The sequence below is a fragment of the Neopelma chrysocephalum genome, unplaced genomic scaffold (genome assembly GCF_003984885.1).
Source record: "Neopelma chrysocephalum unplaced genomic scaffold, ASM398488v2 Primary Assembly neopelma1_26, whole genome shotgun sequence".
Lineage (NCBI taxonomy): Eukaryota > Metazoa > Chordata > Aves > Passeriformes > Pipridae > Neopelma > Neopelma chrysocephalum.
Window position 1 is genome coordinate 20,564,679 of NW_020897695.1, and position 24,736 is coordinate 20,589,414.

Genomic DNA, 24,736 nt, shown 5'->3' on the forward strand with positions numbered 1-24,736 from the left:
ACATTAAATTGAACTGGGTCTAAACTGGCCCTGAGGCCACATACAATGCCGCAAAGCCTCCCAATAGCATCTCCTGACCTTTTTCTCCCTCTAAGGGCTGATCTTCCCAGCTGCTTTACATCTCACTGCACTCAGAGTACAGGAAGAACGGGTGGTCTAGTGGGAGGTAGTTCAGGCAAGAACCCAGGGCTCACTGGGGGAAACAGGGTCAGTTTCTCTCACCAAAAGGCACGACGGAGAGTTTTTTGAAATTAATTCCTGTAAGCCTCCCTGAGTGTACATTTAAAGAAAACATACAAAAAGGACTAAGATTTCAGATGTGGCAAAAGCCATGGAAACTTCTGAGGAATTATGTAAATTGTTACTTACAGCATAAATGAAAATACCTTTTACAATCTTAGTCCTTAGTGTGTAATACCTTTTCTTCAGATTTCAAATTTCTATTTCCTCTGTATATATTTCAGACAATGATCAAGTCATCACTTAAGTTCTCTTTGGTAAGGTAAGTGTATCAACAGATTACATGGGCCCAGTATGTATAGTTCATCACTCCCCCTTGTGAACTCCTCCTCCTTCTCTAAATTCTTCCTTCAAAAACTTTCCTGCCCTGTGGGCAAAAGAAGAGGATTCAGCACAGAAAGAAGTGGAAGCTTTCTTTATGTCAGCAATGTTTTTTCCTATTTACCATTACATTTGGATACTTCAGTTATACAGTTTGTATCTATTTAACATGTCACATTGATTCTGTATCAACGTTCTGTCTCAATCAAAATGTTGTACAGCAGCAAGAGAAATGTCTCATAGCAGTCTTGGTGTATTATATCAATTGTATAACCTTTCTTAACCAGGTTTAAAATGTCAAAGAAAAAAGAAAAAAGGCCAGTTTGATAGGAGATTTTTTCTACAAGTCAAATCCCACATGGGCTAGCTTTCCTTATGTTACCCCTCCTTACAGATGTATTAATCACATCCCATAATTTCTGTTTGGCATAAATAACAAGCAACTGACAAACAAGTAGCTGGGTTGTACCACTTCCCCTTTTTAAATACTCACAAAACAGATCCTTTCTGTAGTTCTCCTGAACCTCTCCAGGGCTCTCATATATAGTAAAATTGACATTAGTGGCCTGCACAACACCTCAATAAGGTCTTTTACAGCCTCTAATGCAAATCTCTGGGTTTGTTGACTTCCTTAAATGCAAAAGTTTCTATTTTCTGGTCCCCATATGGTACCATATAAGCAGTATGCCTAAGAAACATACAGAATAAACAGACTCTGCTCAATGCTAAGGTTAAAATGTTTTGATCTGGATAAAACAAACAACAGCAAGTCAGAAATTACAGTATTTTCCCTTGCCCCCCCCCCGAAATCTTCTTGACGAATATATGTTAGAGACACCAAATTTTCTGAAAAATAAACTCAAATGAAAATTCCAGATCTCTATTCCTAAATTAATGATTGCATGTAACCTTGCTAATCTCTTCTCTTATTTTACCTCTCTACCTTTTGTTATCTCTCATCTATATTTAATTTTTAAATGGTCTTTTACATGTTTTGTGAGTGGACAGAACAGGAATCTGTACAAGATCTTTTAGCAACTATAAATCTTGTTTTGCCCCCAGAAGTCTTCCCTTGACCTTAATGTCACTCTTTTTTCACTTATGGGAGAGAGGGGTGGGGGAGCGGGAGAGGCAGAGAGAGAGAGAGAGAGACAGAGAGAGAGAAAAAGACTGAGGACACTCATGTCTGGTGTCCTCCAGAAAGGACAATCTTTTGCTCTGGTCATATCCCAGTAGGTACCAGTAAAAACTCTCTGTTTTCTGTCATAGAGAAAAGCTCTCATTGTGCATTCCTTTGGCTAAAAAACAAACAAAAAAAAATTGCTGTCAAACACTAAAAGGTAGAATCAATTCAGATTTTCTTTTCTACATACTCCTGCACTGCACAAAGATGTGGATAGCCTGAACAAAACAAAATGAGCTGTGTATTCTGGGGAAAGATAATTGGGAAAGTAAAACCACAGTAGATGTTCCAATAATGCTTCACTCTACTGAAAATCATAAGTAAGTCAAAGAAAACAGAATATGGGTCTGAACTGTACAAACAATAATAAATCCAGTTTCACTAGTTAATGTTAAACATGTTTTCCATGAAGAATGGGGGTGAGAGAGGGGAGGAAGAGTCCAGAGTCCATTTGAGGAAGACTGCAGCATTGGCACCATGCTTCCTGCACAGGACAAGAAGTCAGAAGACTACTTAGCTCCTCTTAGTTTTCCTGCAGCAAATTTCAGCTCAGGATCAAAAACTCTGCCTCAGAACCTGCCCAGAGCCTTACCCAGGGAAACAGAGAAAGGCAAGAGCATGAGTGGAAACAATCCACATAAGCAGCAGTGCACAAAGCTAAAGCAAGGTACAGCAGCTGAAGTAGTCTCTACCATTTAGATGGTTTTTGTTCTTTTCCTAAAGACAGCAGAAAACCCCTGTTAAGGAGGCCTATCCAGACCTTTCCCACCTCTTCCTTAGCCTATTCACCCCTTCTCACCCAAAGAGCTGTGCAAAATTCAACCTTTCACAGAATTATATGTTATCTGTCATGCACAGTGAAAGAATGGTGTAAGTTTTCTGGACCAAAAGAGGACCAAATGCACCTCTCTACCCATTAAAGTGTCTTTTTTTTTTTCCCCTGCAGTAAAGTGGAAACACAGTTGTAAAGTGAGAAAATAAATTTATCTAATTCCTTGAGCTCCTCAGATGAAACCAGTATGGAATATACACGGTGGCTATACCCATGCAATTCTTCTCATACTACTGTAAAAGCGGTTTAAGCAACTCAGATCCCTGTAACACCCAAGGGATCTGCAGCATTAGCTTCTTGGAGTCAGATAGAACCTAACTTTTGTATCTTCACAAACCAGTCCCTACAGTAACAATACAATGTGCCTAACTTTCATCACCAACCGAATTCCTAAACTGTCACTTAAACCACGTCTTTCATCACTTGACACTAAATTTTTTCATACTTCCAAAACCTTCTCTATACAATGTCACTGTTCAGAGATTCCATCATTCATTAAAAACGACAATGTCTTTAGGGGTTTACTGGCAAAAAATCTGTGAAGTGACAATCACAGTACCTGTTTTAGAAACCTTTAGAAAGTAGATGAAGTAAATCCAGTGTGTTTTGAGATCCACCACTCTTTATGAATAAAAAAGGAAGCAAACTTTGAAATTCAAGGGATCCCTTGGGTCTGCATCAAAAAAATTTAAGTGTAAAACCACACAGTTCAGTCAAATACACACACATGAACAAGACAACTTGATCAGCCATACACACAATTCAATTTGGTTCAAATTTTTCAGTAAATTAAATTGGAAGATTTATTATTGCCAACAGCTGTGTTTAAGTTTTTACCAAGACTGAAGTTTATTTCCTGTAATCTTTTTCAAATATAGTGCAGACATTCTGGAAGATGAAGACGATTAGAATATGCTGCCTTCATAAGACTATGAGACTTCATGAGAAATTAAAGATAAATAGGTTAGCTATTCCCTTTGGTGTAACTATTCATGTTAATTCAAAAAAGGCAGGAAGGAGAAGCAGAAAAATAAAAGTCTTAAAAAGGGATCTAAAAAGTCCAACGATAGCAAAAGAAGGTAAGTAAAAGTAGATTACTCAATAACCAGCTATTCCTAATTGCTCTTTGAGAATCAATGGAAAAAACTGCATTGACTCATCACCAATGACCACTCAAATCATGAAACTGCCTTCTGTTTCCAGACGTCTGGAACCAGTCGCCTTGGCAGTTGCTACTTACTCCCTAGGGATAATTTATCTTCTTAATCAGAAATTTAGCTTTGCTGCCCACCTACTATAAGTAGGTAAGTAGGTAAGTAAAGGACTCCAACCATCAGAATTTTTCTTAGTACTTGACCACCTTAATATATTCTGACACATCGAGCTATCCTGCCTACAACATATACAAAACAATGGGGTCCGGGGCTCACACTTGAGAAGGTGTGTAGAGTAAGCATCAGACGAATCTCAGGAAAAGACTTCCCATTCTGCAGTGACTTGATTGTATAGGCCTTTGAAGAAGGATTAATTCAGCTGTCTTTTTCAGCATCAGACATTTCTGTTCTACTTGTTGAAACTCTAAGCCTCAGGCAGGAAAAGAAACAAATCCATCGAAACAGAAAAGCCAATGCAGAGGCTTTTTATTTTGCAGTTCATTTGAGACTAAGATGACACTCTGCTAGTGGCCCCCAAACTACATTTCTACAGGAACTGGTGTCAGGTGGATGAGATTGGCTTAACTCGCTCATAGTCTAATGGAATTTTCTCTTAAAATTTTGAATAGAATCCAAGATGGTCCATGAGAAATTCAAGCTTGAGAGTCTTCTATTTCCAAGAGGTTTCAGAATCACTGTTACAGATGATAAACAATATTAAGTATGATTACACCTTCATGACACTTGCTCACAGGTTTAGGATAAATTTATTCAGTACACAAGGTGGAAAGAAATCATTCCCTCCAAAAAACCGCCACTGGTTCCTCCTGAATGGGACTTCAGCAGCTGCAGTACTAGCACCTATTAGAGGCAGAAGAGTGCCTATAACAATCTTTTTGCCTCACAAGTCTCATTCTCAAACTGATTCATTTGTTCCCATAAAGTAACTCTAATTTAATTTTGGCATGTAAAGTCCACACTGTTGACACATTTCCTGACACGGCCCTTGCTACATTCTATCCGCTTGACATTCCTTTGTCTACAGAGGCCAGCAAAGACAGCTCAAGAGCAATATAATTGTTTACTTCAGGGTAAAGTTGTACCCACACATTTATCAGTGCAATGGGAAGCAAATTCTGCAGGTTAACAGATGTGGTACATGCACCACATGCAGTACCCCAGAATCCAGGACAAAAAAAAAAAAAGAAAAAAAAAGCCCTGCAAGGAGGTACATAGCAAAAGAGAAAGTTCTAGTCAAAATGACAAAGTCTAAAATAAAAATGCCTTCATAAATCATCTTGTTGGATTCTACTGGAGTCAGAGGCAAAACTTGGAAACATTTTGGAAACATTTTGAAAACATTATCTCCTTCCCTTGTTAAACTTACACCACTGAAGGTGTATGGAGCAGAATAATTCTGTTTTGTTAATAAGGAAGCTTCTTGGTACAACTGTAAATGATTTTTGTTTGGTAACAGCAAATGGAGCATCACATAAATACATGTCCTCTATGAGTCTACTGTAAGACAGAAAAGTAAGCCTGGCAGTTGCTCATTATTATTCCTCACACTGCCTCTAATGAACAGATCTATGCTCTCACTTTTCATTGGCCTAATCAAGGATTCTCTATGATATGCAATTAATCTTTAATATGAAAGTGATTAGGGAGAAGACAAAAAACGCAGCCGAACATCCTGACCACTGAAAACCAGATTAAGGAATTATTCAAAAATCCATTTCCTTTATATTGCAGTTTTACATTTGCAAATCTCTTGATACATGAAAGCTCAATGAAACAAGTTTATTTTTATAACCCATGGAACAAGATTCACAGTTTTCATTCAGATGGATATATTGGTAGTTCTTTCAGCAGGGAGCCCACATTGCAATTTTAACACTCTGAAGAAAAGCAGAGGAAAGCAAGACATTACCACCATTCACAGAAAGGTACTGGAAACACATACTGAAATCATAATACTGGCAAACAACCTTCCACATCAATCCTGTCCTGGTCAAACATACCAAGAAACACCAGATGTGAGCCTAGTTTGTCCTGCCTCTCTGAACCTTGCCTGTGTTACAGGCCTTTGAATATAAGCTTAAAAGCATCGAAGATGATAGCTGGAGAAGCTGTTCTTGACTGAGACAGGAAAGCAGCCAAGACTCTTTTGATTGATGGGCTTGTCCACCACTGCACATCTAATTCAAGCTTGAGAACCACTGACTGGGTTTGAGAAATCTTAAGGACAAGAAGGAGGTTGAAAGCTAAGCAGGAATCAACTAAAGATGGATTCTGTGGGTTTTTAGTCTGGAAAGGACTAAGACTCCTGGGATGTCACTAAGTCCTCTGAGATGTCTGGGAAGGGCACAACATAACCAATCACCATGAAAGGGTGTTAAATACGAAAATCTGAATTTTCAAATTAACATTTCTAAGAGGTGAGATTTTTGAGATGGCACCTCAGCTACAGAAAAAAATCAATATTGATACTTTGGAAGCTTAGTAGTTAGTATTACTTTTATTTTTAATCAAAAGTGGAAGCATAGTGTAGGCTGGTTAGACAGTTTACACTGCTACAAGCAAGCCTTTTAATATGGGTAATGTTTGCATGGATCTTTGTTTCACCAGAAACTTCAGAGGACTTAATTTTCAGAACATGAAGGCCCCTAAGAACTAGCTTCTGAGGAGATTTACAGAAACCAAAATCCTTTAAAAAAAAATCTCTAGTCACTTGTTAAAGCAACCAGTAATCAGGTAAAATGGAAAGGTAGGCGATAAATCATGACTATGTACATCTTTGACCATTTCATTCAACTCTGTTCAACAGATTATTTTGACCAGGATCATTTCCAAGAGTCAGCAGAACAAAGCAATACTGTAAGACAACTGTTTTCCTTTCCTTCTGAAAGAAAAACACTTTCGTACTTTGTATGGTAAGCAGAGGTCTGCAGGGAGCAAGTCAACTCTGAACAGTAATGTATTAAAAGACTCTCTAGGACCTGCTAGAGCTGGATCTTATTTCCTGAGCAGGGCAATGCCCCCGGCCTCAAGCCATGTCTCCAGAACCTGCCTCTATCCTGGTAGCTCCCCAGACTAATGCTGCCTTCCACTTGCCACACTGCAGTGATACTACTGCAAGTTATCTGTACTTCTTTTGATCAAAAGACATCTTTGATACTTGTGAGTTCTCTCCTGCATTTAGTCTTGTACAGCCACCTCTATAATGTAGCCCAATATTTAAAAATAATACACTAGAAAATAAAAACCCCTCACATTTTCCCATAGAAGTTCACATGCAGGATAGTATGCCATACTAAGTTTGATGGGAATCACTTTGAAGTAACAAGAGTACTGGGGTATCCTTGCACTTTTAATCCAGGATCAATACAAAACACCACCACCTTTCCAGTGACATAAATGCAATCATGCAATCTCACCCATGCATGTGGAACTGCATTCCTCAGACATGGGAGATGTGCACAGCACAAACAGTGGAGCAGACTACTGAAGTACACCAATATATCCTTGCCCACGCTCCCAAAACCTTAGTGCAAGTCCTCTCCCCCAACTCCACCTTGTACCTTCACATTTGGTTGCCAGTAGTAGTTTTACGCTCCTGAACAGACCACATGCCACATAAACACAATGCAACAAGCCTATTGCCTGCATTGTGCAAACCTGAAGTATGCATTATATTCAGCCTGAAGTAAAAGTAAAACTGAAAACTGCTTCACATCTTGCAATTCCTTCTGTATTTTCCTTTGTGCCTTCCCAGTACCATTATCTTGAAAGATAAGAAACCTTAACCATTTTTGAGAGAATCAGCCTCTAGTAGTAACCTTTCTTGGAGGTGTAGAAAAGCATCTCATCAAAAAAGAGATCCTAAGCATGTGATTAAACATGTTCCTGACTTCAGACCATCACAGGAACTAGTCTTTACATATTATTACGCCAATCTAGCTTAGATGCCTGTAATTCTCAGTGCCCACAGCCTCCTTCCTGGGACTGAACAGGGAGGAGCTTTTCACAACACCTAGAGGAACTTAATTATCTCCTCAACTTTGGCCCCATTGTCAAATTCAAATAATCTGATCAATGCGGGCTAAAGCTATGAAGGGAGGGTACAGTAGGAGAGAGACAAAGAGACAACTGATCGGAGGATTGTTAGTCCGTAAGCCTCATTTCCTTCTGAAACCAGACAAAAGAAGTATCTTGGGACAAAAGACTTGTGACAGCTCATCACTTACCTACTCATGTGCCGGAATGCAGCTGGGTAGCACAGTAATTATGGACTGGAGAATTTAGGGGATTATTTTAAATGATGTGCTTACCCTGGAGCAAAAGCTTTAAAAGGACAAATTGCAAGAAGTCATTATCTCACCCAACCTCTTCCCCTGTTTCCTCTCTTCCCCCTCTTTTTAATTTTAACCTTGATCACAGCCTGCTCCAATAGTCGGGCTTCTCCTTTTGTCTGACACTGTAGTAAAGTTGTAGGGTTGTTTGTGAAATGTGTTGCCATGGAAACTAATGTGTGCTGCCATGGAGATCATGTCAGATCCAGCCTCACATCTTCAGTGCAGATTCAAGAAAAGAGGAAGAGAAGGCAGAGAGAAGAAATTCTTCCTTAAAAACCCAAATGTTTTGAAATTTTAGCAAACCTAACAAGAGAAGTGACAAAAATTGAGGTCAGTTATACTCATCAGTATTTACTATTAATTCACACAGTGCTTTCCAAGATGCTGCTTCTTTTAACAGTGTTCTCAGAACCAGTGTAGTTCAAAGCTTCAAAGTGTTGAGCAACACATATGCAAAGCCTAAGATTCATTTTTAGACTATCTAGGTACCAAAAATCCTTGCTCAAGAATTTTTCCAAGTCAAATAATTTCAAGAACCACAGAAGAAAGGAAAAAACTAGTAAATGTAAAAGCTGCATAAAATGTATGTGTTTTAATAAGTTAAATGAATCAATGATTCATGACATACATACATGGTCAGATTAAGACCTCAATTAAAGAGATTAATGAACTGAAGTTCATTCTAAAGAAAATAACTTTAAAAATCATCTAGGCATCTTTTTAAAGTCAATGGTGGGTAGAAGAACTCACATTCATTTCCCTGCACTTTAAAACTCTGATAGTTATTTTTCCCATATTCTTTAAATGAAAACAGAAGCTATAACTAAAAGTCATGAGTAAATTACTTTAAGTTAATGAGGTATCTTAAATCCTCCCAGTGGCCAAATCCTAAGCATTTAGGCTCCCTGAGCAAAACCCGATTGACACAAGCTCTGCTTTAGCCCATTCAAATGAATTTTAAGCAGAGTCTCTCTAATCAGTGTGCATAGTCATCTTGCTTTAAAACTAAAGATATGTCTAAATCTTTGCCAGATCAGGGACAAAGTAAGCTCACTGGTTCACGAAGCGACTTGAATTACAGATAATAAAACCTCAGAATAAGAAAACATATAAATTAATGTTCAAAGACACATCATGAAGAGCAATCCTTTCCTGAGTTAATGCTGAATCTTGTCAAATAAAACATCTATTATGTTTATGCAAGATATATTCCATCTCTGAATCACATCACTTGTCCACACTTGATGGCTGTGCACCCAGCCCTGACAATTTGCAGCTTTTATAACACATAACCACAAAGATTTTTGTATTCTTTAAATGCATTTGGGTGCAAACTAAGACTAAAAATTTAAAGTTCAACAAATTTTCTGTTAAAGAAGGGGAAATAAACTCTAAGAGCATGAACAAACATGTCTCCTTCCACAATCTTATGGACTTCGATTAAAAAAAAAAGGAGCTAAACTCTTGACAAAAGTTTTACAGCAAGGAAAACTTTGCTGATACATGAGTCCAAAGGCTTTGTCTGAGAAAAACAGTAGATACCTAAATGCCTGAAACTCATCCTGCTATAACACAGGAGACCCTCCTCTGAAATCTTGAGGTCCACATGTTTTCTTGTATACAAAGGGTATTTCAATGTGCTTTTCACAAAACTAGATATCTTATCAACATTTTTATACTTAGAGTTAGCATGCAGGCAGAAAACCTGACAAATCAAGTTATGAGGCACGTAAAATTATTTTCAGAGTCCCATCAAGAAACAAACTGAATACAGCACCTAAGCTGCACTGAGGAGGACTAGTAGAAGCCTTCCACAACTATGCAGCAATAAAATAACTTGCAGTAAATAATGTGTCTTTTAGATGGAAGGACATTCAGTAAATGAAGTATATTTTAGATGAGAATAAAGTTTAGGATTCATAGATTCAGCCCACAAAAAGTCTCATAAAAATACACCTTAAAAATGGATTAATATCCTTCATTGCTCCTGCTCTCTGAAAACAGCTGGGATCTAACATCCACTTTGACTGGGACAAGCTGAAGCCCTGCAAAACACCCATAAGAAGACAATCTGATTCACTGAGATGCTACAACTTAAATTCTGTTTCTTTCTCACACATCTAATTCCTCACTAAAAACAGTTACCTAGAAAACACTGTAGACTTCTCATCCGTAAAAGATTTTTTTTCCCTCACATGCACAACACAGGAAAAAACAGATCATAAACCTACAGTAATTTCATTTTAACCATGCCATGAATAAACTAAAGTTTATGCTAAATATTGGATCCAACTTTCTTCCTATCTCATGCATTTGAGGAAAGGCTCCTTCACACTTTGAGGACAGGCTGAGGAAGTTGGGCCTGTTCAGCCTCGAGAAGAAACAACTGAGAGGGGACCTTATCAATGTCTTTAAGTACCTGAAGGGATGGTGTCTGGAGGATGGAGCCAGGCTCTGCTCAGTGGTGCCAACCAATAGGATGAGAGGCAATGGGCAAAAACTGATCTAAAGGGAATTCCACCAGAACATAAGGAAGAACTCTACTGTGCAGGTAACTGAGCACTGAAACATGTTGCCCAGAGAGGCTGTGGAGTCTCCCTTACCAGAAATATTCAAAAGCTGCCTGGACTGTGATTCTGTGATTTGACTACAAATGCATAAGTTATTAGGGGAAAAAGAGAATCTGTTCATCTGCAGTGTTTCTTCTACTTCAGTGCAATCTAAATATTACAGAAAATATTCCAGGTAATAATGCCAAGTACTCTTTCTAGTACTCTTTTCTACTGCATAGATGTCAGAACCAGCTGATACGCTGTGCACCTGGAGAATTTATTAACTGTCTGGATCTTGCAACAGTCCCCAGGGAGAGGGGGAAAAAAAGCACAACTGATTGTTTATGCCCTTGACACTGAATTTATACAGCCTTACTATTTAGGCTTCAGGAGGGTTCAAGATTTACCAGATACTTCTCCAGAACATGGAGGTAAACCCAGAGCCTACCCCAGAGACTATAAAGTCTAGACAAAGAAGGATAAACCTGGACTACAATCCCTCTTGCAGGCATTTACTCTGATGAGAGATCCCACAGTTTTTCTGGCTCAGGAAAAAGCACAAATACTTGATACCTTGACATTATTTAAAGTTTTTTTTATACAGCCTCACACAACATTCTTTTAAGAAAGTTTGGAAAACACAATCTAGATAAAGTTCATTCAGGCTGAATACAGCAGTTATGACTGGTTCCAAATAAATGATTAACAGAGATCTGGATGAATTCTGTGGGCTAGTGCTGCTACATCTTTAAGCAGATGATAAGAAAGAGTCAATTATTAAATCTGTAGACCAAACGGAACAAAGAAAGACCACAAATGTGAAGGACAGGTTTCAAATCCAATATTATTGAGGCAAATTGCATAAATTGGAAAAAACAGGAAAGAAATAAAGCTGTATACACTGCATAAACACAGTAAGGAGAACTTCAAGCCAGTTGTCATGGTTTAATCCCAATCAGCATCCAAGAACCATGCAGCCACTTGGTCCCTCCCCCCTCAGTCCGATCAGGGAGAGAATCAGAAGGAGTAAAAGCTGTAAAACTCACGGGTTGAGATAAAGACAGTTTAATAAGGAACAGAGAAGCTGCGCGCACAAGCAAAGCAAGGAATTCATTCACTGCTTTCCATGGGTCAGCAGGTGTTCAGTCATCTCCAGGACAGCAGGGCTCCATCACGTGCAACAGTTACTTTGGGAAGACAAACACCATCACTCCTAAAGTCCACCCCTACCTTCTTCCCCTAGCTTTAGGAACTGAGCATGTTATGGGATATCCCTGTGATTCTTTGCAGTCAGCTGTCCTGGCTGTGTCCCTTTCCAGCACCTCGTGGGCCCCCAGCCTCCTCACTGGCATGGTGGTACAAGAAGCAGAAAGGCCTTGAGGCTGTGCACACACTGCTCAGCAATAACTAAAATATCTCTGTATTATCAACCCTGCTTTCAGCACAAATCCAAAATATAGTCCCACACTAGCTACTGTGAAGAATATTAACTGTACTCCAGCCAAAACCAGCATACCAGGTAAGAGTCCTCAGAGAGAATCCATTGGTAAGATGGGATGACAACCTGAACACGAATCAGAGTCAAGCTATTGAGTACAAGGCAAAAAAGCTAGCTGGAACAGAAAAACAGGACTGTGCCCAACAGAACACATGGAGTTATCCTTCCACTCTACTGAGCATCAGCAAAGTTTCAGCTGCAGTACGACACCCTTGCCTGGGTGCTGCATTTAAAGAAACAGATCGGCCAACTGGAACAAGTCCAAAGTCACATAAAAGTCAGAGTTTCATAAAAGTCAGAGTCACATAAAAGAGGAAAATTAAGGAAAACTCAATCCATAGAGATATACATACAATTGGGCCTAGTTAGCAAATATGTGGAAAAAAGATGGGAAATGGAGTGGTAAGAATGGTGCAAGCGACACCATTCAGTATTTAAGATGCTACTGTGAAGAAGAAAGAATATTTTCTCTTGCGCCCACGATGGATGGAACTGATTACACCATAGCAAGAGTCAGTTGAGACATTATTAAAAACTTCTAACAATAAAGAGAGCAGCACAGGTATAATGTTGCAAATGCAAGGAAAATGAAGCAGGTCTTTAAAATCCCTGTTACTTTCCAGTAAAAGACAGTGGGAGAGGTACTATATCTGTAAGCAAAGTTTTTCTTCCTCTTTCATAAGGGATGTCTTCAAGGGGTCACTATTCCATTTTTTCAAGTAGCTACTTTAAACATCATTTCTAACTGAAAGATAAATAAAAGTCAGGTAAAATGACTGCTTATGATGACAATCTGCTTTCTTTCAACTGAGGAATTACACATGGCAACGAAGTAACTGAATGTGGCAATGGGTTTCTTTTTTCAGCAGGCATTTTCTATTATTTGCATACTTTTAGTAAGACTCAACAAGCTATGACAGTTGTTCCAATTTCTTGTCAAATTCTCTTTCTATTTTCATCAGCACTAAAAGACAAATGAGACAAAAGCAATGACAGATACCCTCCTCACCATATGAGGAGGGGGAGAAAAATTGCATACACAAGCCATCCATTAGTTTAATGCAAAGGAGATTACGGAAGCAGTAGTCACTCAAGAGCAAAAGGATAAGTGATGTTCTCACAAGCTATTACACTAATGGTGAGAGCAAGGGAATGCCTCTGTAATTGCCAGAGAGCAGGCTGAGAGAGACCTCTGGGGATTCAGACAGTGATCAGGGCACAGGAGAAACCGCTCAGCACTAGCACAGGGATGACTGCTGACTTACAAAATCACACGTTATTTCTGACATCAGACCCATCCTTGCCACCTTTACTTGTTAAATGTCAGTCCCTGGCTTGTTCAAGACCTCATGAGTCAAATGTATCTCAAAAGCATTGCCTAGGGGAGTAAAGGTTCGAGTGTTAAGTCCCGTACACTCCCTCCTCCTCAGTTCATTTGCTTTTTCCACAGTTTCCTGATTCAATCCTCATCTGTGAATCCAGAGACAATCCTCTGGCAAGAGCAGATTGTGGATGCAGTCCCCCCAGTGCACAGCTCTGAGCTCTAAAAATCGTGGTCGCACAAAGGGAAGAAGTTGGCTGCTTCCTTTTCATGCCTCTAGTAGACCTGGCCCAACAGACAGAGCTTTTGCTGCTTCCTTCCTATCTGCCATCCCATACATCTCTACCCCTCAGCTGACCTTCTGCCAACCAGTTAACTGCCCTTGCATCTCCAGGGTCCAGTCAGTGCCAAACTGTTTCTGGCCAGCACACATGAAAAATTAACCACATTTAAGTAAGCAAACTTACCCACTGCACTCCAGGTACAACTTCACAAGAGGCTTGCATGGCTAATGCCATGCACCAGACAGCAGCTTTTAGCCAGTGAAGGTTGAAAACAATTGTTGTCTCTGAACTGCAGGCGGCTCATTAATATGAAGTCCAAGTGAGGCACGAGCAGAGACCCACATGTGACCACATGGCACGACCAGCGCTGATTCCCAGAACTTGCAAGCCATTTCACAGACTAGATGTGCTCCCTGCAGTACTGACCTTAATGAATCAGACAGTTAAACACTGCTTTAAGCCACTTAGTTGAGCATCATATCTCACAGTCTTGGTACAACGGGCAAGTTCTTACTGATGGGCACACACTGCTAACAAATGTCTCCCTCATCTGCTGGCTTTTTGGCAGTCCACAATAGGTCACTCTTAATGCAATTTTATTTTCCTAATTAAATCTTCCCTGAGGCATCATCACAGAGCATTATTTCCCTTTGATTCCTTTATTCAATATTTCAGAGTAGAGAGAGTCTCATCCTGTTTTCATGGGTTTGAAAGTTTCTCCCTTGATTAACCCCCAGAGAAGATGAGAGGATTTTTCTTTTTAAGTGAGTAACATTCATGTTTGTTAAATAAAAAACATATAAAAGGCCATACAACAAGGCTTAGGAGAATGTAAAGGAAAGCATAGCCAAGTTTTTTTTTTAAAAATCAATACAAAGAAATTGTAGTTTCTTGCTATCTCAAACTTCACAGAGCAGTTTGTTTGCAATAGGGGAGAAGGACCCCCAAATCTAACTGCTTTCTAGTGAGAGCAGCACTTTAGTGAGTTTAATAAAAATCAAGGCTTTTTTCCCAATGTATATCTGTAGTAACAGGGTCAAGGAAAAAAAAATCTCAGCTCTCCCTTCCAGAAGTAAATCTCCAACCTGCACATACTGAAAACCTTGAACCCTGTGAGCACATTCTGATCTCATACGAGAAAGTCTCCAAATCAAAAGCCTTGAAAATTCCCCCATTGGCAGGGAGTCCATCTCCTGATTTTTCAGTACTTATGGACAGAATTATTGGCTGGATATGCGATTACCCTTTACACTTTTGAAGTACACACATAGTTATGTGCAGGTGATTATGAATCAACCATTACTGCTTGTGACACCTTCCACTGAACATAATGACATGTAGCCCCTCTGCTAAAGCAAAACTACACTCTCAAGAAAGACAGACACAAACAACCTTAGCAACATACACTTAAAGAAAATGCTAATATGAACTACTACAGAAATAGTGACCAGAAATTCCAGTCCTCTATTGCCACAGATAACCCTATAGCAGATATAAGGTGAGATTTACATCATCCAGTTCTATAGCTGTTTTGCTTAAATTTGCATTGAGGCTTTCTTGAGAGAGAGACACAGGAAAATACAACTTACCTTAAAATTCAGAACAGTTCATCCCAAGCCCCTCTCCCCACTGCAAAGAATCCAGTTATTCCATTGGTACAGGAGGGCTCAATTCTAGACAGCTAAAGTAAGGTGAGATTTATTTAATACAACAGAGGGAGAAAGATCCTCAGAACACCCACCAAAAAGTACAGGACCCTCAGCACCCTGTAAGAGCCATAACAATACCAATAAGCAACGTGTGCATGAAAATCCCAACCGAACTCATTGAAGTCTTTTGCATTTTGGAAGATTTAATTATATCACCCACTAATAAGGCAAAGTCAAAAATGTCAGGAACATCAGAAGCAATTGTCTCACAAATGGCTAATATAAGAAACAATTCCATGAAATGCAAGTGTAGCACTGAACTGCAATTTATCCAGTGTCTGTATACGAAAATCCCAATAATCTTATATTGATGATATAAGATAATGCATAGCAGTGGTTCACATATATTACTGAAATAGATATTTTGTAGGAGTAAGTATTTGGGAAGGATCTGAAGGAAGAAAGTAATAAACTACTCAGGCAGTCTATTACCACTGGCTCGATGAGTACAGAAAACAGCATGAAGAGATCTGCCAAACCAATGGCAGAAATTAAGTACTTCAGTCATGTTAATTATCTAGCAAAAGAAGGGACAGAGGGCACAAGAATGGGTATCTAAGAATCAGCAGTATTTAGCAGATCCATAAAGATAAAAATAAGATAAATAGGCAAAAAAATTGACCTCAGATACAAATAAAATGAAACAGACTAGAAAAATGCCCTCACAGCAGATTTTTAACTTGCATAAAGCTGATGAGGTTAAGATTACAATAGAAAAGGATAAAATCACCAAATCATTTATGGGCAAAGATTTTTGGTGACAGATGTGAACATAAAATTACAGTCATTAATAATGTGCAAACAGAGCTGAATTTTATCTAATAAAAAAATCAAATAATAAGACTAAGTCCATGAGCAAAATATTGATGGTGGGAGGAGACAAGGGAGAGAAAAGGATCCCATACAAGAAACTGGACTGTATCCAGATAAGATAGCAGTGAAACAGAACTGCACAAAATACACAGAGCTACAAAAAGAGATGCAAAAATGCACATTAGGGGTTGGAGTTAGAAGACAATTAGTCTGGGAGTACTGCAAAAGGAGTATCTGAAAAACAGGAGTGTATTTTATAATGGTGACAAATCAGGAGTGGAAAGGTATACAGGTACCAAAGACGAAGGCAGAGGAAAAGATTGAGAGAAGATTCAGGGAAGGATAAAAGAAAGCAGAGGGAAGATATGACAGAGGCCCACAGACTCAAGAGTGGAAAAGAGAACAGAGGATTATTCACTTTCTCTTTCAATACCGGAAGAAGGGACATCAAGAGAAAGCAGGAGTCAGGTTCACAACATACTAAAGGAAATTATTCTTAATGCAACAGCTAGTTGAGCTGGGAAATTCATTTTCAAACATAATACAAGTGTAGATAGGTTCAAAGGAAAGCAGAGGTGATTTCATGGGGTAGATCTCTGTTGAAAGGTACTAAATCCACAGAAACACAGTTATGAAAGTTCCTGAGCAGAAAATAGTTGAGGTCAGGGTAAAGAAATAATAAAGAAAAATTATTTTTCTCACAGCAGACAAAAATCCCTGCAAAATGCCAATTCCATTGCCCCAGTAAGTCCAGACCAAAGATTTTTTACCCTTAGGCCTTGACATCTGTTCACAGCCCACACAGGTGACTACTGTCACAAACACAGACAGCATGAATTGACAATTCCACAAGAAGAAACACCTTGCCTTCCTCTCACTCCTTATTCCCAGTCTTTGCTGGGTGTTTGCTTGCATTGACATAAGCCTTCATGGAACAGTCAAGTAGACCTGATTCTGGGTTAAAACCACACGGCATAAAATAAATAACAGGTTACCTCTAACGCGGGTCACTGCCCTGACACAGCTCTCCAGGCAGGCACACGAATGCATGTCCTGACCCAAAAAAATTACTAACATGCAGGAAAGAGTGGCTAGAGAAGCAGAAGGATGCACTGGGATTATTTAGCCTGGAGAAGAAAAGTCTCAAGGGGAATCTTATCAATATGCATAAATAGTTGGTAGGATGGAGCGAGGCAGACTGAGCGAGGCTCTTCACAGTGGTGACCAGTGATAGGACCAGAGGCAATGGGCACAGACTGAAATATAGAAAATTCCCTTTCATTATAAGAAAAAAACCCAAACTTTAACTATAAGAAGAAAAAACCCCAACTGCGAGGCCTGAAGAATGCAGGTTACATAAATAATTGAATGGCAAAATGACATGACATTTCTACGGAGGTTCACATCCCTGCTAGAAGAGCATTTTATATCTGAAGATTTAGGGTCCATAAAGTGAAAATGGCTAAGTATTCGTGCAGAAATAAGAAGGTCCCAATACCACTGAAACCAGGAGGCCCCAAACAGTAGCACTCTGCTTAGTTTGCACTGGATGCTTGAAAGCCCAAACATAGGCTCTAACTACAAAAATGCTATTAGTGAGGTGGGAGAAAGTAGAGATAATGAGAAGAAAAAAGATTTCTCCCAGCTGTGTCAGGAGGGGAAAAAAAAGAAACTTGCTAAAGTAACATTTGAATCTAAACAGGGAAAACTGAATTAAAAAAGGGAGCAGGGATCTGATTCAAAGTGATCCTGTCAAGCCAAAAAGTAATTGTGCATGTTTGGGGAGAGGAGTTCCCTCACTGATGTGTTTTTGTTTTCCAGTGCACAAGTGTTAGAAAATTGTAAGCTGAGAAACCTGTATGGTCTCTGTCCCACATAACGCAGTGAGTATTTCCACAGTTATTTTAAGACTTCATGGGCCAAATGCATCCCCAGTGCAAGATCAGTGACTTAAATGAACTTGGAGTACCAAAGAGATCAGCCCCAGGCTTCCAAGAAGTAAATACAATAGTACCACACTATAATGATGATGTGTACTGGAAACAGTAGATAGTTTTTAAGAAATGGCTGTGTTAAGAAATGGCAGAGTAGGTCAAATCTCGTTCTCTGCACTGTGGGAAATGGAAGCATTTTGAAGTTTTCCTTACAGCTGAAGCATAACAACCACCACCTTGCCACACCTCCATCTCTGATCTCTCCCAACTGGATCTGATCATTAAACAAGGCTGCAGGGCTCCAGGTCCTCTGAACAGCTGCCAGCTGCATTACAAACAAATTCTCATGAGGAATATTTTGATTCTGTTTAAAACAGCTTTTTTTTTGACAGAAGACTATTCCACTGGCAAATCTTCATGCAGCTCCACTACTTAATATGCCTCCCCTCCTCCCACACATGCATGCACCAGAGCTACTTCAAGAAAATAAATTTGCTGCATGTTCGCAGTGCATTGGGGTTGCTCCTGCCCAGTTCACCTGTCTTCACCAGGAGTGAGAGACTCCAAGGAAAGGAGTAACCAAAACAAGGCTGATTTAATGTCTACAAGTAAATGACATGTATTCCCAAAAAACATATGCAAGCAAAAATATATGGAGTTTTGGGGTTTTTTTTTAACAGGCTTCCAAGCCTCAGGGTGGCTCACATGGTGACAAATTCAGTTCTTTACTCAAGCTGCCAGCTTTCTGAAAATGAACATCGTAATTATTTCACCAACCTTGATCAACAATTGAAGATGCGCTTGTGATTTGTGGGTGTCTCTAGTTTCCAGCAAACAGTCCACCAGTGCTGCACACATCTGCGCAATACTTGCGCCTCCATCTCTTCCCTGTGACTCAGCATTCAGCAGGGCTGCCAAGGACTGGTCTGAGCTCCTGAACCACACCTGAAGCTGGCCTGCGAAGTCAAGCCTGGCAGGACAGCACTGCAGGGACATGAACCACAGCAAGAGGAGGAACATCGCACTCGGTTAGCGGTCTCTGAGGAAGCCTGCTCAATGCCAACCCTCTCTATTCTAAAATAGGACTATTTTTTCCCTCCACAGCAATTACATAAAAATGGTTTGTTAGATGGAAGACCTGCTACCTCCAGCAGATGCAGAATTTGCCTGCTGACTTAAGCTCAAAAAGTTTTTTACCTCCTGTTTCCTTTAAAAAGTGGCTGGGGAACAAACAACTACAAAAAAACTCACCCTAAAAGCTATGGGAGGGAGCTAACTTTTTATTATTTATTTATCATGAACTGCAATGTTAACTATGCTCCTCTAATGAGAAATCTTCAATTTGCATGAAGTTCAACTGAGACCTCTGCATCTACAAAGTCTCCCTCCTGCTCTACCAGCTATCAGAAACCATGAACAGAGAATCAAGGGAAGCGATTATGGAAAGACAATGGTTTTGGCTGAGTGGTACAGCTGGAAAGCATTTTTCAATAATCTCTCACCTTTGTCTTTGCACTTTTAAACTCAGAGGTGAGCCCAACATCCTTCTAAGCTCTAAACCTAGGTTCTGTGAGGCTCGAAGAACTGGTTACCACATATTATCTGCAGCTTATCAAAGCTCTGACCAAATTATATCAGTATCCTATTACATGGGAATTTGTATTTGAAAGCTTTCATATTCACCATTAGCTACCAGGATTCATTTGAAAAAACTACTGCATAAAACAAGCCAAACAAACATGCAAATTCCCATTGGACACATCACTGAGGCGTGAATAATAACAGTTCAGAAGACGTAGACTGAACATAGATATTTTGGGCCAGATCAAAAGAATGGGATTTATGCAAAATGTAGCCATTCAAGTTGAAAATGGTACTCACTGTCACTCATCCCTGCTTTCAACACAACAGGATTCAGGGAAACAGTGTTCTGCTCCTCTGCAAACCAGAAACACCAGTTTTGACAATCTACTTGCTTCTATGCATATAAAACACAGGAACCAGCTCCTGGCAAAGGAACAGAAACTTCCCCTCTACCCATTAAAACAGAATTATGCTCCCTCTTGCTCTCTGGCTCAATGAATCTTCAAATCTTCCATGTAGAACATAATGACTTTGGCCAGATCAGTGTAAAGTATATCCCACACTCACACACACTTAAGAGGACCTCCCTGCCTGTTAGGGCACATTCCTGGAAAGTCACAGATCTAGGTCTGATCTAAATCAGGTGCAAGAGAAATAATAACACCCCTTTTTGGAGAGGGGAGCTCCCCCCCCGAGCACCAGGCCCTACCCAACACACCAGTTTTGGAGTTCCTGCTTTTGAGGACCTGCCTCCTTTCAGGCACTGTTAACCAGCTTGCATCTAACCCAGGGCACGAGCATGCTGAGGGGGTAGAGATGCAGCAAGCCACTTTTGCCAGCATTATACAGGAAATAAAAACTGTGGGGAGTACAGAGCAGAAATCCTTTTGGTGCCTGCACATAACCCAGTTGCTGGCAGCCGACTCAAGATAATCTGTTATGCTTCTCTTTTTGGTGCAGTGCTGCATGAAACATGGCTATAGGGTCCTGGATATAAGCTAGTAAGCTCACAATATGCCATGTAGACTTAGCAGCTTAGATCTTCGTTTGCTTAAGGCTCTCTCATCACTTTTCATTTCAGCATGTGGGTGTCTCCTCTCGTGGTCTCACAGGGATTATTTGGATTAGCAATGCTGCAGTTGTATCCTTTTTGGTCCAGGTAGCTAAAGCAGATGAACAGGGTTTTCAGTGAGTTATTAGAAGTCCATCAAGTAGACTGATCTCCTGTCCATCTCTCAGACCTATTGCGAGGAGGTCACAAGTCAGCCAAACACATTATTTACAATGACCCTTCCTGAGCTGCTACATAACACAGTGTTAAATCAGTAGACTCCTCCTCAAACATCCTATGTCATGTCTTCCCCTTGCTGAGCCAGCTTGACAGCCCAACTCATGCAAACCTTGAGCCTGCTACCACTACCACCACTTACGTACCAGCTTTCCTAAGGTGTGTCTCTCTAAGGTCAGCGGGACTCCCTCAGCAAGAAACATCACGCATGCACACGCAGAGCTGGCAGAATTAGGTTGGGAAAAAATAGGTCAAACCAGGCATATATTTAACTTGGAGTCCAAGCCTCAGAATCATATTTTACCAACAAATAATTCATACACACACACACACTAAATTGACATTTGAGAACCATTAGAAAATAATTCTAATATGAACTAGGCAATCAAGATATTTTACAGAAGCAGAGGTTCTACCAGAAACACTTTTATTCCCACTCCAAACAGAGGTTTAAACATACAACCTCTACCCCACAGCCCTGTATCATCCCTTTACTGTAATCAAGCAACTCCTATCTGTACTATCTTTTGGGGAGTTGTTTCTTACTCATTTTCAACCAGAGCCTTAGACATTTTTTAGTGTTTCTTTTAAAGATGGTGATGGTGCAGGGTCGAGACAACCCTACAGGGAGCCTGACCCGAGCCACTACCCCTATTCCAAACTTCAAAAAGTCACCTTTGCAGACAGATTCAGGCAGACAAACGAGGAAAGGAAAGGGGACATGAAGGTAGTCTGCCTCTTTCTAGAAGTTCTGTGGCAACTTCCCTGGGCTTGTGATGATCTTCCAAGCTTGACAAGACAATACAGCTGACATCTCAAAAAAGTTACCATATGGCTCCAACATGCAAGTCGAGTACCTTCTCCTTAGATTCCATTTCTAGAAGACACTATCTGCTTGCACCCTTCTCTAGGATCCACCTCTACACAAACCTCAGTAGCTCAGTTGGCAAGCTGAACACATAGAAGGGCACAGAACACTTTGCCACACCTTTGCTACAGTTTTGCTGCATTTCCTACTTGCGATTTTGTTCCCACATCCCAAACTTTTTCATTCCCTCCCCAGCAACAGTAAAACCTAATTTGTAAATTGCCTTAAGCATTTCATGATAAGCAAGTACCTCTCTGCACCTGCTCGCACATTATACACAGTTGAGTGCAAAAGATACCGATATTTAAGAATTCAGAGACTTACAATTAGGTGATACATGTTTTTAATTAGAAATGCCCTAATATAATTGCTCAAATACAGACACTAAGGTTTTAGTCTACATCATGTTATTGGGTATGGAGAATTAGTCTGAGTTATTAAACCATATTTTAATTGTCTGAGACATAAAATTGCATGGCCCACAGTATCTGTGTAGCAAACTGCATTGCAAAGAACAACAGTACTTTGCAATCACTCAGTTCTTGTGGAGTGAGAAGGTTGAAGGGGGAGAATAGACTATCAAAGAGAGGGAATCTTTGAAAATCTGCTAGGAGGATTCTTTGAGAGTGACAGTTCTGAGGAGCATGAAAGAATAATACAAAGTCAAATTTCAAGAGTGGATAATGGTTCTTACTCTAGCATGCAGTTTCCTGGCCAACATAAGAAATTCTACCTTTAGTCAGGTGGGAAATCTTATTCGTTAATGAGAGCTTTGCTTATATAAAAAAATGGGTAATTTCACACACAAAGCAAAATCCTTAAGGAACATTAAGAAGTGGAAACAAAAAGGAAGGTAAATCAGGCAGCCTAACTCTTATAAGCCACTACAGTGATGGCTCTTGGAAAGGAGTTCTACCACAGGACCAGGTGTTTTTCTGTTGGAATCCTTTTCTGGCCTAAGAAGTGGAGGAGAAAATATAGTTCAGCTCATTAGTCCTTAATACCTGGTCTGGGTAGTAACTCCTATGGCTGCTTCTGCTTTAGCCTGCTGCTAGAGTAATGAGAAAAATGTCAGTGCTTCATGCCGGCACAGGAAACAGCCAGATTCCCTATGACACTCAGCTCTGTAAAAAAAAACAATTAAAAAAAATCACAAGAGGCCACACAGCATTGCCCTTCATCAAGAAAAGTTCTAAAAAACTTTAGAAGAAGCACTGTTCATTTTTAAACCAAAGGGGTTGACTCAATAACACTATCTCAGCATCGTGTCTCTCCTATGACTCGGGTACATATGCAGTATTTCTGAATCATGGTATTGACCTCACATTGACCACCATTTGAGAGCATGGTGCAGTCAAATCAAGCAACTTAAAAGTTCAGGGGAAGATCTTACTCCTAATCTCTATGCAACTTCTACAGGCCTGTAACCAAGGCAGGAAACAACCTAATGGCTAATAGGCCTTCCACGAGTATTGAACAGCATCATCTTGGAAACGTGTTCCGACTCCAAGATTAAACATTTCATCTGCTTACCCCCCTTTTCATATTAAGCATGTAGCAACTAAACTTTGCTATTTAAATCAAGATGCTGCCTCAGAGACTAAATCTGTGCTTTTCTTTGTCTTCTTCAAGCAACCAAGCAATTGAACACAAGACATATCTTGTCAAAGAAACAGTATATATATTTTCATATTAAAATCCTAGGGCGTTTCACATAGCTTTATTTTTTTTAACACATCATTAAAGACAATTGACAAATAACCTAACACTTGATGGATGTTCTTCATTAAAATGTGAATTCTAAGTTTAAATTTTCCTGAGGCTGCATTAAGATGTCGAAATAAGACAATATCTCTTACTATCACTCTTGACAGTGTCAAAACAAAAGCAGCAAGTTGCCCAGCTTGGTAAATCAGATGATCCTATGCATTCCACTAGCTTTCCAAGCCCTTGTAAGCATGCCCACAGATGCCCAGGCAGGTAGCCCCACGTACATTTGTTGTGTCCAGCTGGAAGGACTACAATTCCAATGCTTCAGGAAGTGCCTTACAACAGGCACACAGTTCACAAGCAAAGCTGGATTATCCCCAACTACACTGCTTCTTACCTAGTTCAGCAAAGTCTGTACAACATGCAACATACATTCTGCCTGAGAGAGACTTTGGCAGGATAGTTTATTTCAGGAAGGAAGAAAAGTCACAGCAACACTTGGGATCCAGAGAACAGCTCCTTGACCTGTCTCCATACTACCAGCACTCTAGCATTTCACCAGCATACAGTGAAGATTGAGTTGTTTGACCATCTCATCAAGCTTTTCTCCCCCTCTCTTGCTCTTCTTTTATCCCTTGGGAAAAGCAGACAATTTCCTGCTCCACCTCTTCTGCTTACATGTTTTGCAGGAGTATCCATCAGTCCTCCCCTCTGCAAAAAGTGGGTAGCACAACGTTAGATCTTCCCAAGCTTTCAGGACGCCATCGTACATTTTACACGGAGATGTGTGAAAGCACTTTTGCTGGTTGGCACTAGAAGTACAACATGCTTGGCACCAGAAGTACAACATGCTTCTGCTTTCTTTAAGAAAACAGGCATGCTGAACCACACATTTCAGGACCTGAGGAACCTGATTCTGTAATTGAGGTTGCGCATGGCAACATTTTCTTATGATACCGAAACATTACCACATGACATATTTCAGTCCTGGTGCTCAAGCGTTCATTAACAAAACTACTTTAAAAGATGCTAACAGAAACAAATGCCTTTAACATCACAGACTTCCCAGATGATTTCTGCTATGGAGATG

General features: G+C 39.9%; 1 protein-coding gene across 9 annotated transcripts in view; it reads right to left on the bottom strand.

Moving 5' to 3' along the window:
• Positions 1–24,736, bottom strand: part of HECW1 (HECT, C2 and WW domain containing E3 ubiquitin protein ligase 1) — a 265,996-nt gene that overhangs the window by 236,353 nt on the left and 4,907 nt on the right. The window contains exon 1 of one of the 9 annotated variants that reach the window (XM_027675828.1): positions 15,330–15,350. The exons of the other annotated variants lie outside the window; for them this stretch is intronic. The gene's annotated coding sequence lies outside the window, so the exon portion shown is untranslated. Of the gene's footprint in view, positions 1–15,329; positions 15,351–24,736 lie in introns of those variants that run through there. 9 annotated transcript variants of the gene reach the window in all.